This window comes from Struthio camelus, chromosome 2 (assembly GCF_040807025.1).
Source record: "Struthio camelus isolate bStrCam1 chromosome 2, bStrCam1.hap1, whole genome shotgun sequence".
Taxonomy (NCBI): domain Eukaryota; kingdom Metazoa; phylum Chordata; class Aves; order Struthioniformes; family Struthionidae; genus Struthio; species Struthio camelus.
Genome location: NC_090943.1, coordinates 97,645,420 through 97,664,497, shown reverse-complemented (window position 1 = coordinate 97,664,497; position 19,078 = coordinate 97,645,420). Strand labels below are relative to the sequence as shown.

General features: G+C 39.0%; 1 protein-coding gene across 6 annotated transcripts in view; it reads left to right on the top strand.

Moving 5' to 3' along the window:
• Window positions 1-19,078, top strand: part of RNF144B (ring finger protein 144B) — a 99,502-nt gene that overhangs the window by 2,675 nt on the left and 77,749 nt on the right. Inside the window, exons 1-4 of one of the 6 annotated variants that reach the window (XM_068931702.1) lie at window positions 2,287-2,318; window positions 5,222-6,227; window positions 7,624-7,746; window positions 8,041-8,153. The exons of 4 other annotated variants lie outside the window; for them this stretch is intronic. The gene's annotated coding sequence lies outside the window, so the exon portion shown is untranslated. Of the gene's footprint in view, window positions 1-2,286; window positions 2,319-5,221; window positions 6,228-7,623; window positions 7,747-8,040; window positions 8,154-19,078 lie in introns of those variants that run through there. One more of the 6 variants, XM_068931704.1, reaches the window with a different exon arrangement.

Sequence of the window (19,078 nt, the reverse complement as noted above, 5' to 3'; positions counted from 1 at the left end):
TTTCGCCTTTAAGGTTTGAAACATGATAGAATTGCTTTGGTGTGCTAGAAAGCATCGATTACGTAATTGTAAGACACATCATATACAATAATGATTAAGAACGAGAGTAAAAGGAAGGGTCCGTTTAGGCTAACAGAGAGAACCAAAGCAGTTTCTGCTTCCTCCAGTGGCTGAACAACCCATCATTTTGAAATGTGCTGTTATATAGGGCATTCAGACAAGGTCCTGAGGTGGAAAAATTTGAAAGCTATGAAATTAAGCATTCCTGACTAGCAGCTGTGGAGACTGATGCAAAGATTTTTTCCTTAATAGAGGTAAAATGAAGACTTCGTCTCAGTAATTACCAGTTAAAGCAGTCTGGTTTACAGGAACATTAGGAGGTAAGATAAGAGTCCACCTCATGTCTTACATTGAGGAAGATTTCTCTCATAACAAACAAATGAAATTTGAGGTTATTGAGTGTTTTGACATGATACAAAGACGTGAAGATGCTGGCAGGGGAGTGGTTAGGGCTACTGTGCTATGCTAGAGGGAGGAAGGTTAAGACTGGCTGTCTGGTGGAAAATCTGCAGTCTGTCCTGCAGAATTTGAGTTATCCCTAATTTTATTCCTAGGACTTCAGCCATGCCTTGTGGAGCAATATGCTGATTTAAATTCACTGAACTGGAGCAGCTGTCCTACCTTTTTTAGTTTTCTGTGCAGAAGAGAAGGTTGTAGCCTGTGCCAATATTGTGGCTCCTTTAAACAAAAAGGCATTTTTATAGCTCTAGTCTGTTTTTCTCATGACCATAACAGAAATAGATTCTGAAATCTTATTTCCTTTTAATACAAAGTAGTATATTTACTTCTTTTGGTGGATTTTAGAAAACACTTGTTCAAGAGTTAAATGTGCTATACCGAATTGTAGTTTACTACTTCAGTATGCTTCTTTCAAAAAAAAAAAAAAAAAAAAAGTGGAAAGAGATTTTGAGAAAGGAACTGGAAGACAAATTTATTGTCATGTGTTGACAATACATTGTCATGTATTGTCATCTGATAGTCACTTCTTTGTTCATCAAAGACAAAGTGGTAAAGACTTCTTTCTCTTGGTTTTGTATGTATGATATGGAGATAATAGTTATGGAGATATTCTGAAGCTTAGTCAAAAAAAGGAAATGCTATGTGATGCCTAATGAGCGGAAGCTATGTAAGTTCTTAAAATGCTTAGTGGAATCCTATATATTTTTTTAATTACTTCCTGCGGAGATGGGCTGACCTTCTGTGGTCCAAATACCTGAACAAGGAAGTATCCACCTACTTTTATGCAAATCAGTACTATCAGACTATTTGCCTTGCAGACAGTATCAAGACAGCATTTTACTCAATTCCAAAAGCTAGACTGCTGTGTAAAACATGGTGGTTACTGCAACCTCAATACAAGTCAAAATTATGGCATGGATGTCACAGAAGGCAGAATTTGAGCACCTGATTGCATGAGGATGAGTGATACCATTGCTGAATGTGGACATTACAAATAGACTTTCCAGGAATACGTCACATAAAAAGGTACATTGGTGTATAGTAGTTTGAACCTTTTTCAGAAAATTTACAAGCCAGCTAGTCAATATTAATCTCTCTATTTATAATGTATACAAAAAAAAAAAAGATATATATAAAAATAAAAACCGGTTTAAATACTGATTGACAGAATAGGTCATTAACTACTTGGGAAATGTTTTCTTTTTTAATTTCTTTTGTCTTCCCTTTTTTACTAGCCCATCCTCTTCAGCCCCATGTACATTTATTATAAATAAATACATTTCTATTAATGGAATACTGGACTTTCCCACAAGTTTATATATCTAAGTGAAACAACCTCCAAGACCACAAATTTAGGATAGCTACTCGTGTAAAGTTGAGAGATTCCCCCCCCCCACACACACCTTTTTTCATTTTATAGTTTAGGAAAATGAGGAATAGTGTGATTTGATTGTCACTTAATACCAGAACTGAGGACAGACTGCAAGTCTGCTGGCTTCTGTCCACTACCTAGAGAAGGGAAAATGGAAATTCACAACATCTTTCGTACGAGTCAGTAGAAAAGAGCAAAGCAAACTGGTCAAACTATGCAATGCCACAGGACTCCTCGTCACGAACAGGGTTGGTTTATCTGTAGATGATTGCAGTGATACCTGCTTCTGCTCCCAGCGTGGTTCTGCTGTTTACGAAGTAGCAGCCCCACTATACTTTACAGCTTGACGTGTTAAAATGAAACAACACCAATTTTTGTTTTCCTTGCTATACCAGGTTATGAGCTGTGGCAGAAAGCTGAAGGACAGGTAACCATACGTATATTATATGTACATATATCCAATGAAAGCTACCGCACTGGACGACTTTTCACTTCCAGATATTGCTTCCTATGTATGTGAACCTGTATGTATTTTATTGTGAATGTTTTGCTGGCAAAAATGTGACAAAACTATTTGTTTCAATCTCTGAGAGTGACTGAAGAGCATATATCAATTGTGCTTTTAAGGATTTTCAACAAAAAACAACCAAACAACTGTTACTGTTGGTGTCCTATCGTTTAAGGCAAAGAGTTGTCAGTGCTAGTAAAATATTCACAAGTCTAATGTCTCCTATGTCCCCCTTCCATACTTTTAGGTACACTGTAAGCAGATCTTAAGAAAGATCTTGAAATGCAAAATTAACCTGAAAACTGTTATGTGTTCAAAGTGTCTGTTAAGCTGAATTTTTTAAGCCCTGTATTGAACAACTGTCCTGTAAATCTTGTGAATGATTCGGTATCTGAGGTGTATATCACTCTCAATCATTTTTAAAGGATTTAAAAATTCATAAAATGGGTCTTGTTTTTGATGATATTCTACAAAGGTTTTTCCAGTGCTTCAGATATCACTCACTTCATTTGAAAAATCATTTGAAAAGACACTTCAAGCTCTTTTTTTTTTCCTGCTTGCAGAACTTTTGCTATTGCAGGTGTTTGTTATATTGCTGCAGCTTTTAAGAAATGTAGCCTATGAAACTGCATAACAAATATTGTAGATTCCTCAAGTAGTTATCTTATACTAAAATCTTCTAATTTTGGCAAAAATGTAAACTGTGACCTTTAGCTAAATCTTACTGTGCTTCTTAGAAACTATCTAGAGCTTTTTTGGAAAAAAGAAAGTGTGTCATTGTATGGACAGAAGTGTCTTTGTGGTTTTGAACATGTTCCAACTGTTTTTGAGTGTTTGTTCTTAATATTAAAGTTTAATATAGAAAAAAGGTCTACAAAAGTAGATAGCACGCAATATGATAGCCTGCATAATGCCTGTACCCTGAATTCAGTTGGGTTTATTTGAAATACATGGCACGGTAGTAGTCTGTAGCGAGTCACTAAATTTAAAGTTACGTAAGAATTTTCAGCATGGTTTTGCCTCTGAATGTGATCTTTGCGTGCTTGTAACTTAATGAAGTAGTCTCCTTTCCTGCTGAAATTTTTTGTTTGGCTTTAGTCCAGAGGTTGACTTTCCTGGAAAGCTTGTGGGAAAATCCTTTGCCTGGTTTTGATTATTAAAATCTAAAATCATATACTTTTCCAAATTTTAAATAAAGCTAGGGAAAGAGTTTGCTTTATATAAAAATAACGAGAAATTTGACATTTTTAGCTTGGCTAATTCTGATGGATTTTATTTTTGGAAATACAAGATTGAACAAATATTTCAAAAAATTTGATGTCTGTTTCTAATTTACTCTTATTTTTTCTTTGACATTTGGTTCTTAAAAGACTCGTACTGTGGTTGTTGCCAAGTAGCAAGGCTTGCGTTGCTTTGTTTTTAAACTGCTTTAAGTTAGCACGAGTACATTAACACGTTACGCTTGCCGCTTCCTTTTGTCAGATAAGGCTCCTTGGAAACTCAGTCCTTGAAGGAGATCCTTATACCCACTATGTAAAGTAGTTTTTATTATTGATGAGAATTAGCCTTTTTGGTGATGGACTGCAGCATTATTACAGGATCCTTGATCACACGTGGGCTCTGTAACATGAATGTTCTGTTTGAAGTGACAAGAATAGTTGCCTATCATCTCTCAGAAATGGATCCTGAAATCCCAGTGCTATAAATAACTATGAAAATAGTTACCTGATTTGTCTACCCAAGTTCAGAGGGAATATTCACATACCTAAAGCTATGTGCAGATGTATACAGGAGCGTAGACTTAACTAGTAGTGTAACATAGCTGGTATCTCTGTAAGAAATGTTAAAACTTTATAGATAATTACTATATAGTGTTGTCAGATCTGCTTGCTTTGTAAAAACTTCATACTTTGGTGTTGAAAAGTAAATGCATACTTAAGATTAAAAATTTCCTCAATTTTAATTTAAAACTGGATGCAAGAACCATCCTAAAGCCTGCTAAAAGTCTTCTCATGGGGTTAAATGAGCTTTCAGTGAAGCTCTTCTGGTAAGGCCTTTTGCCCATAGCATAAACTAGAAGCCAGTGTATCCCGTGATTGAAGTCAGCTAGGGGAGTATGCAGGTTGAGCGATTTAATTGCCTAGAGGTTTATAGCTATCACTTCTGACATGTATACATGCCACTTCTCTTTGTAACTTTAAGCCTATATAGCTGTGTCTCATCTGCTCTGAGCTTTGCTGGGAGGGAATGCAGATACTGAAAAATAAGGCAGGATCTAGCATTAACTATAAAGTAGTGACTCATTAAGAACAAATGTCACGGTTCTCCTTGAAACAACGATTTAGCTATGTCATTTTTTTTTCCTTTAAAATGTTTAGATATCTAATTATTTGTGTGTATGTGTGTATAACTGACAGTAGAATTACCAAAGAAGACGACTTTGGTGTGCAGGGTACACTTTCAGCAATAGAATGCTCAAATAATTTCAGGGTGGTATAATGTCCTTTTTTTCCCAGAAATCTGACCGCTGTTAGAGTAAGTGTTGTGTGTGCATAACTTCCTTTGTAATTATCCTTTAGTAAATGTGTTCACCGTGAGTTCTTACCAAGAGTTTTTCTTTTCAGAGTAGTGTCTCACTTTCACACTCTCTATAAAAAGATGCGTGACCTTACTTGGCACAGCAGGTCACATATCTTGGCTTTCCATCTGTTTAAGTAATTTAGCTGAAAAATGAGCTAAGGAGCATAATAATTTTTGTCATTTTTGTAAGTGCCTTACAAAAATACCAGCTTGGAATGCATTCACTTCGCTCTTCTTCCCAGCTACCTTCTTGTCCAGTGTTAAACACAGTCCTCTCTTCACTGCGTTTTCAAGCCTCAGAGGGAATGAATAGAAATCTTCGGGCTTGCGTACACGGGAACGTTCAGAAATATTATTCCAAATGAACTGCATGGACACTCTGCAAGATGAATTTGAGCTAAGTTCTAACACATACTAATTAAATGACATTCAAATCTGTTATGGATACTTTTATTGAGAAGTGACGTTTGTTTGTTTAGTTGACTTCTAACATAAGTTAAACAAAAGCATCTTAGAGACACTTTTTAATTCTAATTATGGTTTAATAATCCATTTTAAAAGCTTATTCAAATTAATCTTCCTGAAGGCTCTGGCTAATAAGCCCTGCTAAATCTTGGTAGCGTGATTGGCAAGGTTATAATACCCAGTTCTCTGTTCTGCGCCTCTCCCAGAAATGTCTGGCTGCTGGACAAAGAGTGGCGGAGCAACATATATACTTGCTGTGCAGCTGAGGTGTTTCACAGATGGGGTATAACATGGGCTTTTATATTTGGAGAAAGCGAATGTGGTGGACTGTGAACTGGAGTGGCTGAGGCGTGAACGTTGCTTACTGTGCTGCTGCGGCAGTGGCCACCTTTGGCAGAAAGCGAGGCGGTCAGCAGTAAGGGGTAACGTCTCCAGTGTTCCCAGCAGGATTTGGCAAGATTTAAGTCAGTGGCTTAACGGTCCCTGTGTAAATGAGCTTTCTGTCTACAAACTGTGGAGTAGGAGTGTGTTCTCTCCCAGAAACCTGCAAAAATGTAGACTATAAGTTAAATTGTTTAGATCTATAGACACCTTGAGGTTTCTCTTTTCCTAATACTGAGTTTGTCTTCACAGAGAAATTACCGTGGAATAAGATAGGGTGTACATGACACCCATCACTCCCCACTGGCTCCTGGTTTGGATATTCCTGACTTGTGCCAAATGTGAAGTAGTTCACTGTCCCGGAGTAGTCAACTCATTGTATGCCAAAGGAGCTAGTATGCTGTAAGTTCGTACCCTCAACTAACGCAGAGTTGCTTCTTTGCGTAGAAAAGCCCTGGGAGTCCTTTTTCATTTGTGCAGGGACGCATATACTTGATTATCTTACCACGTTCTCAAAGCAGTCTGAAAGTCCGTTTCTCGTGTTGTGGACCTCCCTGATGCCAAAGATACGCAGCGAGGCCATCCTGCAGAAGTTGTTTGTGTGCAAGAGGAAATTCTGAATGCAGTTAGCAGTGAGATAAGATGGTCTCTTCCTTCTCTGGAATTCTGATTAAATTCTGTATAAGTTGATGTGGATGAACATCTGGAATCTTTCTAGTTTATGTGCTTCTGGTTGGAACACTGAGTGCTCTTCAAAATTAATGTGTGATAATACATGTTAAACTTCTTTATAATCTTGAGGTACTTGCACATCACTTTCTTCTCTTGTAATTTAGTCTCAGTAATCTGGAACTTGTCCTGGTATTAACCTGCAAAAAGCCAAAAAACATTCCCTCCTTAAACTTTTCTGATGCTTACCAAACTAAATATTACCTTTTGAGTAGCCAAAGAGATCATATTCTTTGGCACAGATCCCACTCCTGACCTCAGAAAAACAGTCTTGAAAATAAATTCAAACAGCTCAGGGCAGTTGGAAACAGCTTTTTTGGAAGTGCTACTAGATATCGACTTCTCTTTTCTTCTGAGACTACCTGGTTTTGTACTTCGTGTTCCTCTGTCAAGGCTAGTATGAGTATTGTTTATAGATGTTTAATCAATTTTATTCAGTCTTTTACTTACGTAACTGTTTCGCCATTATAGTTTTTTAGGACTTAAGCTGCATTCAGAAAGATTTGTTCATTTTCATACTTAGAAGTATTCTGTTAGCTGGCTCTGCCTTTGTTTACACCCTGTGAAAACAGAGCTGAGGACTGGTGCATTTTGCCTTTCTACGTTACATGTTATTCTGGAAAATAGTCTATAGTATATATGCTATTATATATTTGTGTATGCCAGCTGAAGTTTTCACATACATTTGAAAAAATCCTGCAGAACTTGTGTGTTTCAAGTCATTTAAAAATGCAAATGTCTGGGGTATGTAGTGTATGTAATAGGTTTAGTTTTGAAATCAATTATCTGATGTTTATTTATAATGGATGAGGAGAGGGGTTAGGGGACAAATGTTGCATGTGCAGGTATTGTACATTCATATGGCAATAGCTTTCCAGATGCTTTCAGTGTAAGATGAGGGAAGAGAAAAACATACAGTGAAATAAAATGATTTGATCCTGATTACATCATAGTATACCTAAAAAGAGAGCTTGGCTTCCATGACTGCAAAAGTGGTGCTGCAAAAAACAAAACAAAACAAAACAACCTAACACAGCATGGTTCCTTTTTTTATCCCTTGAACTGTTAGAAGAAAAAAGAATGATATGAAATGATCTCCTCAGAGTGGATGGATGCTGGAAACATAAACCCCAGCAAAACACAGCAAAGTATCACATCTGCCTGGATGCTCATGCATTGCAGTAGGACATGGGTAAGTTTTTGAGCGCAAGTATGTGTATCTGTCCCTGTTAATCTCACTAGATGGAGCTCCTCTCCCAGCTTACCTCAGCTCCCAGGCAGTTGGATAAATCAGGTCCTCAACTCTGCACTGAAACCAGTTTAGGTTTGTGCTGCTGCTGGAAGGGGTATACCCCTCCTCCCCTTGCCCGCTCAACACGTTATCACCCTCTTTTATGCTATTAGTGGAATTCATTACCTCGATGGTTAGCTGGCTAACAGACCTGATCCAGCTGAAAAAGAGTTGTTTATTTTTTTGTCACTGTAGGATTAGGGTTCTGATCAGCTCCTAGACCTAGCAGCTCATCTGACTGCAGCAGTGCTGGTCTGGCACAAGGGAGAAGCTGGGACCATCCTTTTCAGGGGCAAGATCAAGTTAAGGTCAGTTTTAGCTGAGCATGTGACTGGACACTCTCTGGTGTAACTGCAGCTTCCACGAAAAGGAGTGGGTTTCCATTTTGTTTCTATACCCATTCATATGTTTCCTCTGTTTCTTTCACCTGAGATCTAGTAATTGTTGGGGGGGGAGGGGGGCAAAAGAAGGTCGGTAAACTGGTCTGATTGAAACTGTTCTTTCTTTTTTTGGAGGTTGGGGGAGATTGACTAAGTTTTCTGCCAGATGAGCTTGCTGGAATTTCTTCCTTTGTGGCTATGCAATTATTAGATCTGGAAGAGGAAGCTAAAGGAATGAAGGGTATGGGGAGGGAGGCAGACTGGAGTGCTTACTTCGGGGGGGGGGGAAGCCTGCAGTTACACCAGATGGGAAGATGCTGGAGGCGTTACATCCCATCTAACAATGTGAAAAACAAATAACAGGGTAAGTTTCGATTCAGCAGTGCTTTTCTTTCTTTCCTCACAGTTGAATAACTTCTTGCGGCTCCACAGGTTGTCTTGTGCATCAAGGGAAAATATAGTAAAGATCAGAAGTATTTTGTCATTAATTAATTTAAAAATACTGTGTTTGGATTTTTTCATTCTTTTGAATTCTTCAGGTTTTTAATTCTGTTACAAAATATTTCTTTTTTATTGTCTATAAAATCAATCTTAATCATAGGAATTTACAATATCCACATAGATTACCTGATTTGAGAGTTTATTATGCCACTTTGCATTTGGGCTTTATTAATTCTACATTTTACTTATTGAATAAAATGTTACGTTTTGATATATTCAAGAATGGACATATTAGGATTGTGATTTCTTCTGTTTTGTCATTAAAAATGACTCTTAAAAATTGGAACTCATACTTAGTTGTTTGACATTTGAATGCATTTTATATTATGCCTGAGATGACTCAGAATCCCACCAGCCTGCCAAGTGTTAATTTGCAAAAGCTATAAAATGCAAGCATTAAAAAAGTCATAGACTGCACAATGTGTCCTTCAGCACTGATTACATGCTCATTAGCTCATAGTTCTCATTTGCTTTGTAGTCTGGTTCCTTGTCCTGAGAAGACACGTGCATGTAATACTTCATTCCAAGTAGCTCCCTCGGCATTAATGGAGTTCTGGTGTTCCTCTTGTTTTCCATGAGCTCCTGAGATCCCTCTTGTATAAGAGGGCGCACGGGAGTGTATTCAAACGTAGTGAAGGGGGAAGCTGGGGTGGTGCGATGTGTGTGGTGACTAGGAGCGTGCCTGTGGCCCTGAGTGCCCTCTACATCCAGAATATTGATGCCTGTGGATGTAGTGAACTGCTGCCTTTCTGTGCCCATCCCCTGGGTAAGTGCAGGCCACTGAGTAATGACTTATTGTTGCCAATTTATTGTCCGTTCTCCCGCCTTGGCCCTCTGGCTGAAGAGCTTGGATATGAAGCAGTTAGTTCAAGCTCAACTCAGATAACCTGATAACATAATAGCTAGGAGAAGCGAAGAGAACTAGTGAATGGTTTGTTCAGTAAAGTATTTTGGGTTTAAGACTACTACTTGTACAATAGATTGGTATCAGTACAGAAAGAGCCACTAACCTTTTTTTTTTTTTTTGTATCACTTTTTAAAATGGCATTTCTGTGCTGCTGAATTTTAAAGAAGCACTAGTTTCCTCAGTGTGTTGTTGCTATCAGAAGCTGAGGGGGTTCAGACAGGATACAGTGTAAGAGAACTGCTAGAAGGAAGGAGAGACCCATGCCATGTCAGATGGAGATGTTAAGGTGTGCAGTGAAGCAGCTGTGGAACTGCACAACTCTCCAGAGCAGTTGTTGCTTTTTTCCTCTTTTTTTAATTGAACTTTGTTAAATGTCTATCATGAGTGCTATTAAAAAAACTATTAAATGTTCCCAAATAGCAGCTATTGCTTTCCCATTTATGTTTATTTTAAAACAGAAAACTTAATGTTTTAATCTACTGAGCTTTGAGTTCTAGCATTTTTTTCTTTTTGATTATGTCAGTGCTGATAAATGTCTGCTTTGAAGACATGAACATAAACGTTTGTAAGTATATTTTTGTAAAAAGCGTAAGTATAGATACAAGACTGTGATTAATAACTTAATAGAATCAGGCTTAATAATATCATTTAAAGATTAGAGACTTCTAATGCTTATCATGTTGTACATTGCTATCAAGGACAGCACTCTAACTGCAAGGAATTAAAATTGCCCGTGTTTGAAGTCTTTGAATGGTTGCAGTCAGCCCCTGGACTGGTGCTCGGAAAAGCACTGCTAGACCAGGACAGGAGCGACTCTTTTATAGGTGGACGTTGTATCCATCTCTGGAGACCCAAGACTTCGGCTGCTAGGTTTCTACTGGTTTAGTATTATTACCTGCTCTGAAGCACTGAATTTTAGTATCATGTATACCGTTCTAATTCTATATAATCCTGGTGGTCTCCTCTGAGAGGTATGTGAAGAACTAGCGGCCGCTACTTTTAAAGCTTCCGTAACTAGAAATGAACGTTGCGTATCAGATTGGCAAACTGTTTTTTTGCCAGGTAGTATGATGGTAACAGCATGAATTGCCGCTGGGCAGCAAACTGCCTGCTCAGTTCTGGGCTGCACGTGATTCGAAGTAGCTTTCCATCCAGCCTCCGTGTTTGCTGTGACCTGGGAGTCTGTTCACAACTCTTATGCTGCTATGGAGAGGCTCGACTTTAAGGGAAATAAAATTTTTGCTGTCAGACTTTTCTTTCACCTGAAGTGGGTTGAAAGAACCCTTGGCAAGTATTTAAAAAAACAAAACAAAACAAAAACCTCTTGTGGTATAAAAGGTTTATGGACATTTGAAGAGCTCAATGTAGAATCTTACAGGATCAGCAGGCCTTTTTGATTTGCAGTGGGAAAGTGTGTTGATTTCTGAAATCACTCTTGAGCACTGGCAGAGAAAAACATTGTTAATCAGAGGATTGGTGTAGAAATTGGTGTAGAAAACATGAATTTATATCTTGCCAATGATGTCTATTCAAGTTATTTTGAAAAAAATAAAGGTAGGAGTACTTGTAGTCTTTCTAACTACAGAATTACAGTCTTTCTCTTTGTAGTCTTTGCAGAAGACGCCCGTTCATGTTACATTTTTTGCTTTTCAGAGGAAGGCAATCATCTTGCTCACTTAAGTTGCCCTCTGCAGACACCTCTCAGTAGAGTTCTGTAATGCAGATATTTGTCCTTACCTTGACCTTTTTTCGGGGGGCATATAGAATAAATTGGCTATATAATATTGTGTCTTTCTCAGGGGATGGACTAGCTGATAGTTGTGGGCTATGTCAGGGTGATAATGAAACCAGCATTTATGACAGCAGCTTGACTTGACAGCAGCTATCAAACATGATTTCAAGTCACGGGAACTCTATGAAAATGTTCCTGTCAAATAATGCCATGCTTAGTTCATTCCTGACCTTGGAAATAATTTCTCCTTTTAACGGAATATTATTCTTGCTTCTGTAGCCTCCATGAAGTAGCACCAGTTGGATTCTTTAAAATGAATCTATATTATCATTAATATAATAAAACAATCCGATCCCCCATGTCAGAGCATCATAATTAATTTGTTCTAGTGTCAGTCTGCTTTCTTTCATGCTGCCTTTTCATTTTCTAACAGAGGTTACAGGAAGAGGGAAATCACAGCTTTGACTTTGATAATATAACTCTAATTTACATGGAAAAATATAATAGTAAAGTAGAACTGAATTTCCTCTGGGAAGCAAGGTTCTCCTCTTCGGTGCTGCCATTCTTCATAAAATTGTATGTGCTCTGACCTTGTGGGTAATGACCTCAGCAGACTCATATTATAAGACTTGAAATAACTACAGGTTTTTATGTATTTTCCTTTTGTGTATTATGCCTTGATAATTTTATTGATACTGATGGGAAGCAAAATTTTATTTACACTTAGATAACAAACTTCTGCTAATGCTAGGAAGCGATAAACAGTTTTAAAGCTTTTGTACAAATGTTGTATAACAGATCATTGGATTGACGTTTTCATTCCACATTAAGAAAATTCACACTTTTTGTACTTACAGTACCTGCTCACAAAAATATCCACTCAAATCCCTTAAGTAAGAACCCTTTAAATAAGTGTGCCTGTGGGATTAAGATAGTTTCACATATTCCATACTGTTCCTGATGGAAGAGTGGTCAAGCAGTTACTAATGTGACTTTTCATATATCTAGCTTGTTGAACAGAGCTCGGACGAAGGCTGATGTTATGCTTGCTAATTCCTTTATTTTAGCAGCGTTTGTGGTTGTACATGGCATATCATTAGGCTATAGCAAATTCAGGATTCTGGAATGGCAGTCTTATTCATCCCCGAGATGCTCATCAGTCTTGTCAGAGGGGGTGTCTTTGCCCTCAAACTTTATTCTCCAGATCGCTGCACGTGCTTTCTAAAAATCAAAAAAGTTTTTATAGAAACGTAATGTCATTCTTTCTATGATTATTTGATACATATGCTTTTATTTCACTGCAACGTTACAATTCTTGGTCTTTTTCAATTGCAACCATGCAATGGATGTAGAAGGTTACTATGAATTATGAAAGAAGCAGGAATAAAAAGTCAAAATACTTTCTTTGTCATTTCTTGCATTATGTCCCTAAAGAGAAAACTTTGGTATAGATGGAGAAATCCCTTTCTTACTGACAACAACTATCCTGCAGGAAAAGAAATGGTTGAGAATCTTGGTTAAATGCACCTCAAAGAGCTACATCAAAGCTAATTAAATTGATGCAGAATACCAGTGTAACCATGCTGTCTATGCAAGTTACACTTTTGCAGCTTAAAGGGCGTGAACGTCTTGTCTTTGCTGTTGCATTATCCTCTAGACACACACATTCCATGTTCCTGGAGTAGCTGTGAGAGGTGTTAGCTCCTGGACAATTTTAAATTCTCCTAGGCCCCACCGTACATTCAAGAGATGAAGTAGGCTCATATTCTCAGGAAAAGTTCCATAACTCCAATAGAGGCAGTGCAATTTCAAACCTTTTGCTTATAATCAGGTCTAAAGGCTCAGTCCGTGTTTCTGTCAACACAAGATATGTAGATCTTCAGATAAACCATATTGAGGCTTTTTTTCTGAAAGGTGCCTGAGGAGTCTCAGCATGGAATTTCACATGATACCAGCAGTGGACAAAGCAAAAAAGAATTCTCTGGCACCTGTTTGCAAGTACACAAGTAGTTTCCTAAATTTCAAGTGCAGAGAACATATTTTAATTTCAGGTCTAGATCATGGTGGCAGAGGGTGAAATAGAGTTGTTAAGGGTTACCAGCAGTGGCTTACTGACCTTAGGATAAGAAAAGGAAAATTCTGTGCTAACTTCATTCTAAAATGTTAGAGCCTCTTGGGTAACAACCAGTTTCTTTTTGGGGAAAACTTTCATAGGATGATTACTGTTCTCTGGCAGCCACCATTTATTGAGAAATCCATAGTGCTTGTTACTGGTGTGAGGCAGAAGATTCAATGACGAGTACTGTACTGATAGATGTTTCCAGGAATATGAAGTCAAGGTGTTGGAGATTACGGAATGGATCACATGAGACTGCTTTATCTGTGGAAAGCTGTACTCACCCTGTGTTGTCTAATTTATAAGTTGGGTTGCTAATCCACGCAAATGAAATGAAGAGGCAATTACCTTGCATTTACGTTACGGAGGCTACATCTGTGTAGAGGTGTGGACTGTTTCACTTTCATAAAAGCACTGTACTGTTCTTTAGTTCAGACAGGGCCGGCTGGAGACTTCCATCGTAAGATGCAAGGCTGTTCCAGAGAGAAAAGTAAGCATAGAGCCGGAGGGACAGGTCTTGTTCAGAGAGCTAAAAACTTTAGGTCAAAGTCTTCAGATAACTCGGTTCTTATTTAGGTGTCCAAATAAATTGTTTCCTGGGCCTGTCAGTTTACGTGAGAAACAGTGCTTCTGAAAAACTGGTTTACCTTTTCTTCCTGAGTGGTCCTTGCATGGCATATGACACCAGCCATCCTTCAGGGCTTGCTCTGCCAGAGCACAGGAGAGCTGAAACACCTCTACCAGGTGTGTCCACAGTGCCCTACCAGGGTGCCCCCTAGAGCTACCCTTGCAATCAGCTTCTCTGACAGTTCACACTGTAATGACTGCAGAATGCCCTTGAAAGCATCAACTGGAAAGCTGTTAGATCTAGCTTATGTACTAGTTCTGTATAGCAGTGTCCAGGATAAGCTCCTACACAGCACAACTGATTTCACTTTCAGAGGGTCCAGTTGGCTCACATGAGACAACATTACTGAACGTGAATCACTGTGTTCTCAGATTGTCATCTTCAAGCATGCTGTGGCCCAGGAAGTGGTCCAGGCCTTTTGTTAACTAGACTGACATGCTGTTAGCTGATGAGTGGACATGCCAACAGCAGGATGTCTGCCAGGGAGAAAGTTAGGGAAGCATGTCACAACCAGTCTCCCCCTGAGCCAGCACTTCTCTTGTGCCCTCCCTGGTGAGCAGAGGTTCACTCAGGTAAGCCAGCATAACTCCACTGCCTCCAGCCTTGGCTTTCATGGACTGCATGCTATCCTATTTGAGGTCTGCTTCAAGAGCGTCAGCAAAATAGTGAGAACAAGGTTGTTGGGAGATCTGGCTCTGTTCAGCTGAATGACACTGGTCTAATGGCAGTGCACCTTAAGGGCTTGTGTTGTGCATGCGGATGAATTCGTGTCACTTGTTTTTTGGCAGCTACTGTATGTAGCTGTGGATGGTCGCTGTTTGGGCATACCTCTCCTATGCTTTTGCACCTGCCAGCGGAGGCCATGCTGGCCATTTTTGAACAGACAACGGTAGCCTCTAGGCACTGTGCGCAAACACCCATGGAGAGTGAAGTCAAACAGGTGTGGTCTTCATTCATCAGAAACACATTGCCTGTGATCTGCAGACCTTGCTATATTCCTGCAGAAATGCGGCTGTACTGCAGAGAGGCAGAATGGTTTTCTGTACATCAAAAACACAGTTCAAGTTGCTATATGTCATCCTGAGATGATATGACTGTTCCCTGCCAATGTCAGCAGTCACTTCCTATTCCTCTTTCCTTTACCTTTAAGCTGTCGCATGCCCGCGTACCCTTAGCCCATTCTCTTTGGGTACATCCATCCCAATTCTTTTCAATTTCAACATCTTTAACCTGCTAGGTTAAAGTCTTGTCTCAGCTGGCAGACAGGGAATCTAAAGGCATAACCCCCCTACGTTCATTTTCTGCAGTCTCTGGCAGCTCAGTCACATGCCCACGTTGCGCCATGTTGCCCTCCCAGTTGTGCCAACGCGCTTGGTCTTTGGGGCGTGTTGTGGTGTGGTAGATAGCTTATCTCCAAAGCCAGTTTTGTTGTCCCAGCTGAGGGAAGAGGACGTGAATGAGTTGGAAATCTTAAGCTGGTATTGCTTTTTCTTCTGCAGCATGGTCTGAAGGTTTCTAACCATTCATTATTTAAATTGGAATTGGATGGCCCTTGAAGAACTGTACTGAACAGAACCTCTAATGGAAAAATACCTCTTCAGAGACAACAGCAGTGATACTCATTAGTCACTGACTTTCAATAGTGATGAGTGAATGATGGAATTATTTTGAGAACTGAAGGCTCTCTTTCTGTATATAAACAAATATGTGTCATTGATCATTGTTGTTAATAATTAGCTGAAAATTTTTTGAACCCATTAATCCTTTATACAGAAAGCAACATAGAAATATTCTCCTGACAAGCTGTTAAACAATTTAAACTCTGGAATTTAAAACGAAATTGTTTTCTTCATACAGATGTATCACCTAGTGCCTAAAATTTACTTGCTTTCTGCTAACTAGAGCTATTTGGTAGAGCTAATAAGTAGAAATTTGCTAGAACGGTAGGTAGTCATTGGAAATAGCTTATTACGCCTGCTGTAGGTGAACACTAGAGGGCTCTTTAGACTAATGCAAAGTAATAGGATGTCATGTTTTTAAGGGAGGAAAAGTCTGAGGCGCTGGTGTATGCTATCTTCGATTAAATAACCAAAAATGTTATTTTCATAAGAATAAAGTAAGGTTTTCTTTTTCAAGAAAAAAATGAAATTATTATCTTTCAAAGAAGAATTCAGCCTACTTTTATCTAAAAAACATCTGAATTTTTGAGAAGTAGGGCCTTTATATGTCCTAGTCTGACTGGTTTAGATTTTTATGCATTTTTTCCAGTTGGTTTCTCTTCAAGATATTTTCATGTTACCATTCCAAATGGTTTGTTTTAAGATAACTTTCTGGTTTATATTCCTTTTTGCTTGCTTATCCTCCTCACCTTCACGTTTTTTTTCTTTTCATAGTAGTTAATTTATAGTTACTCTTGCATTATGAAGCCCAAATCTGCATTTCTTTTCACTGTAGAAAATCACCATCTGAAGGTGTGAGTGTAAAGTGTAGGTGTACTTGTTGGGAAGTGTTCTTCAGTAGCTTAATACTTGCTTTTCAAAACGGGTCAGACATTATTCATTTCATTGATGTCAAGAATGATTGTTAGCTGGTGTGAATTTCTGGTGCCATCCAGAAAGGCACTGTCATCTTACAGTGACTGCAGTTCTGACCCAGTGTGTTTATTCCACTGTTAACTGATACTGTTTGAGGAGAAAAAAAAAAGTTGAAAAACCTGCTCTATTTAGATGGGAAAAGCCATAAAATTACTCTAGAAGCTCTAGAGGAACAGTGATCTCAGTGCCTCAGTTTACATAGTCTTTGTAATCCGACATATTTTTTCATATATCTTCTTGATTTTTGTTTTCCTTGCAAAGTGGTTCTTGTGCATAGTTTATTCTAGTGCTTTTTTCAGTGACGCTGTGGTGTTGTAGAAAATAATTGCTATTAGAAGAAAGGGAGAGACATTACAAATTGAATTAGTTATTATGGTACCCAATTTATATCACTCTAGGCAGCATAATTTTAAATTGTCGGGGGAAGCCTGAAATTATGAACCAAAATTAATATGACTGTGATTTGAAATTCAAAGCTTTTAGGTACACGCAAATGTACACACTCATTTCAAGAAGAACTTGTGGAGAATAATGTGTAGGTTGCTTGTTTAGGAAAATGAAGGGCATTTTTTCCCTATGGCAAGTCAATCGTTAGAGAAGTAAATGAGACTTGAAAGATAAGTTGATAGTTGTTCTGTGGGACCAATGTCCTAGAAACCTGTGAAAAATTTTTCTGTGTTAAAATATATTGGCAGTAGCAGAGTAATTCTGCATGAGAAACTTCCTCTGGCTGCCAGACATGCCCCATTTTCTTGGATTTTCATGATCCTGCTGTACTGTTTCCAGTTATAGGTGTATATGTCTCATTACTAGCCTTTGGTGCAGTTGTTCTCGATGAAGCATTTAGCCTTCAAGCAGAATTTTTGGGAGCGAAGAAATCTAATGGCATATTGGGCATAAGATTAGGAGATCTATTTGAACTGTTTTGAGATCAGAGAGATAGATTTCCATTTGGCCTTTCTTCTGGATTCTGGAGACTTGATGCCTCAAAATATCCATTATCCGAAAGGAGGCTATGAATTTACAAGAAGGATAAACAGGTCAGGGAAAATTCTGGCTGATGGTGAGCAAAGTGTTAAGTGACCAAACAGCCCACAAAGAAAGCTGGGAAAGGAAACTGTTGGTCTGTTTTATAATTCTCTCTCCTCCAAGTCGCAGCAAGCTCACCTTATTGTTCTTACGTGCCAGAAGCTCCTGAGGAAAGTGGGAGAAGAGGGGTGTATGGAGAAAGTTGCCTCAGGGTGAGGGGAGGGGAATTAGGGTGCTTTGCCTGCCAGGGGTGTCAGGATGGGCTGAATGCAGGAGCCCTGAACCCTAGAGAGGTGGGGAAAGAGGATACAGTGCAGAAAAGCAATAGGCAGAGGAATCCAGTTTACCAAGGTCATACTGGGAGGAGGAGGGTGGGAGGTAAGGGGTGAAGGAGGAGAAGGAAATATCCTACAGCCCGAAATCCTCCCTGACTGCACCGAAACCACCTTCCCCACACAGAACCCTCTAACTGCTTGCTGGCCCCCACTGCCCAGGAATATTTGGGAATCCCTCCCTTCCTCCTCTGGAGTCCAATGACTTCACCATACACCCTAAACCCCCTCCCAGCATCCTGCTGTGCCTTTGCTCATGCTTTGCCGCTGCTACCAAGTTGCATGTTTCTAGCCCAGGGATAAGGACAGAATTACTTAATTTGTTCTCATTCTCAGAGCAGTGACGTTCGGTTTTTGCCTGTCTTGCTGAGAAGCCTTGAAGTGATTCTACAGGGGATATCATGGCTTCCTTCCCTATGCACTGCTGATGTTATGGCTGACAATTACCAGAATCAAAGTACTTTCAGTTTTCTTTGAGGATGAATGCATCGTCTGTGTTGAGTGCGTGCGTGTAGTGCAGTATGCTACATGTAAAAAGAATTAAGGATACTGACATTAGATGTTATTAAAATGTCTTTTGGAAGATGTATGGCCAAAGACATCATTCAGCCTAAGACACCAGCGGCTGTTATATTTCTGCTTTTCATCACTGATGAAGCATGGTGCATGTGGTGACTTAGATTAGAAAATGACAGGTTTGGATCTGTCTCAGCTGCCACTTCTAGCTATCGTAGGACCAAAATAGCATAGGCTGCAGCACAGATCATAAAGCTTGCAAAACACACTTGGCTAGTCAAAATGCCAGCCAGGTATCAGATAATTTGGCAAGTAGAAGATTCCTTTGATATAATCTGCAGTTAACCCCATGAATGCAGTGTAGGGTTTAAGGAGAGCCCCTGCTAGTACTAAGCTGAGCAGACCGAATGCACAGTGAAAAGAACAAGACAATTATATTTTAAAATAACTTCATTTTTTTCTGTGTCCTGGTTAGTTCTATTTGATTAGGCCTTGTTT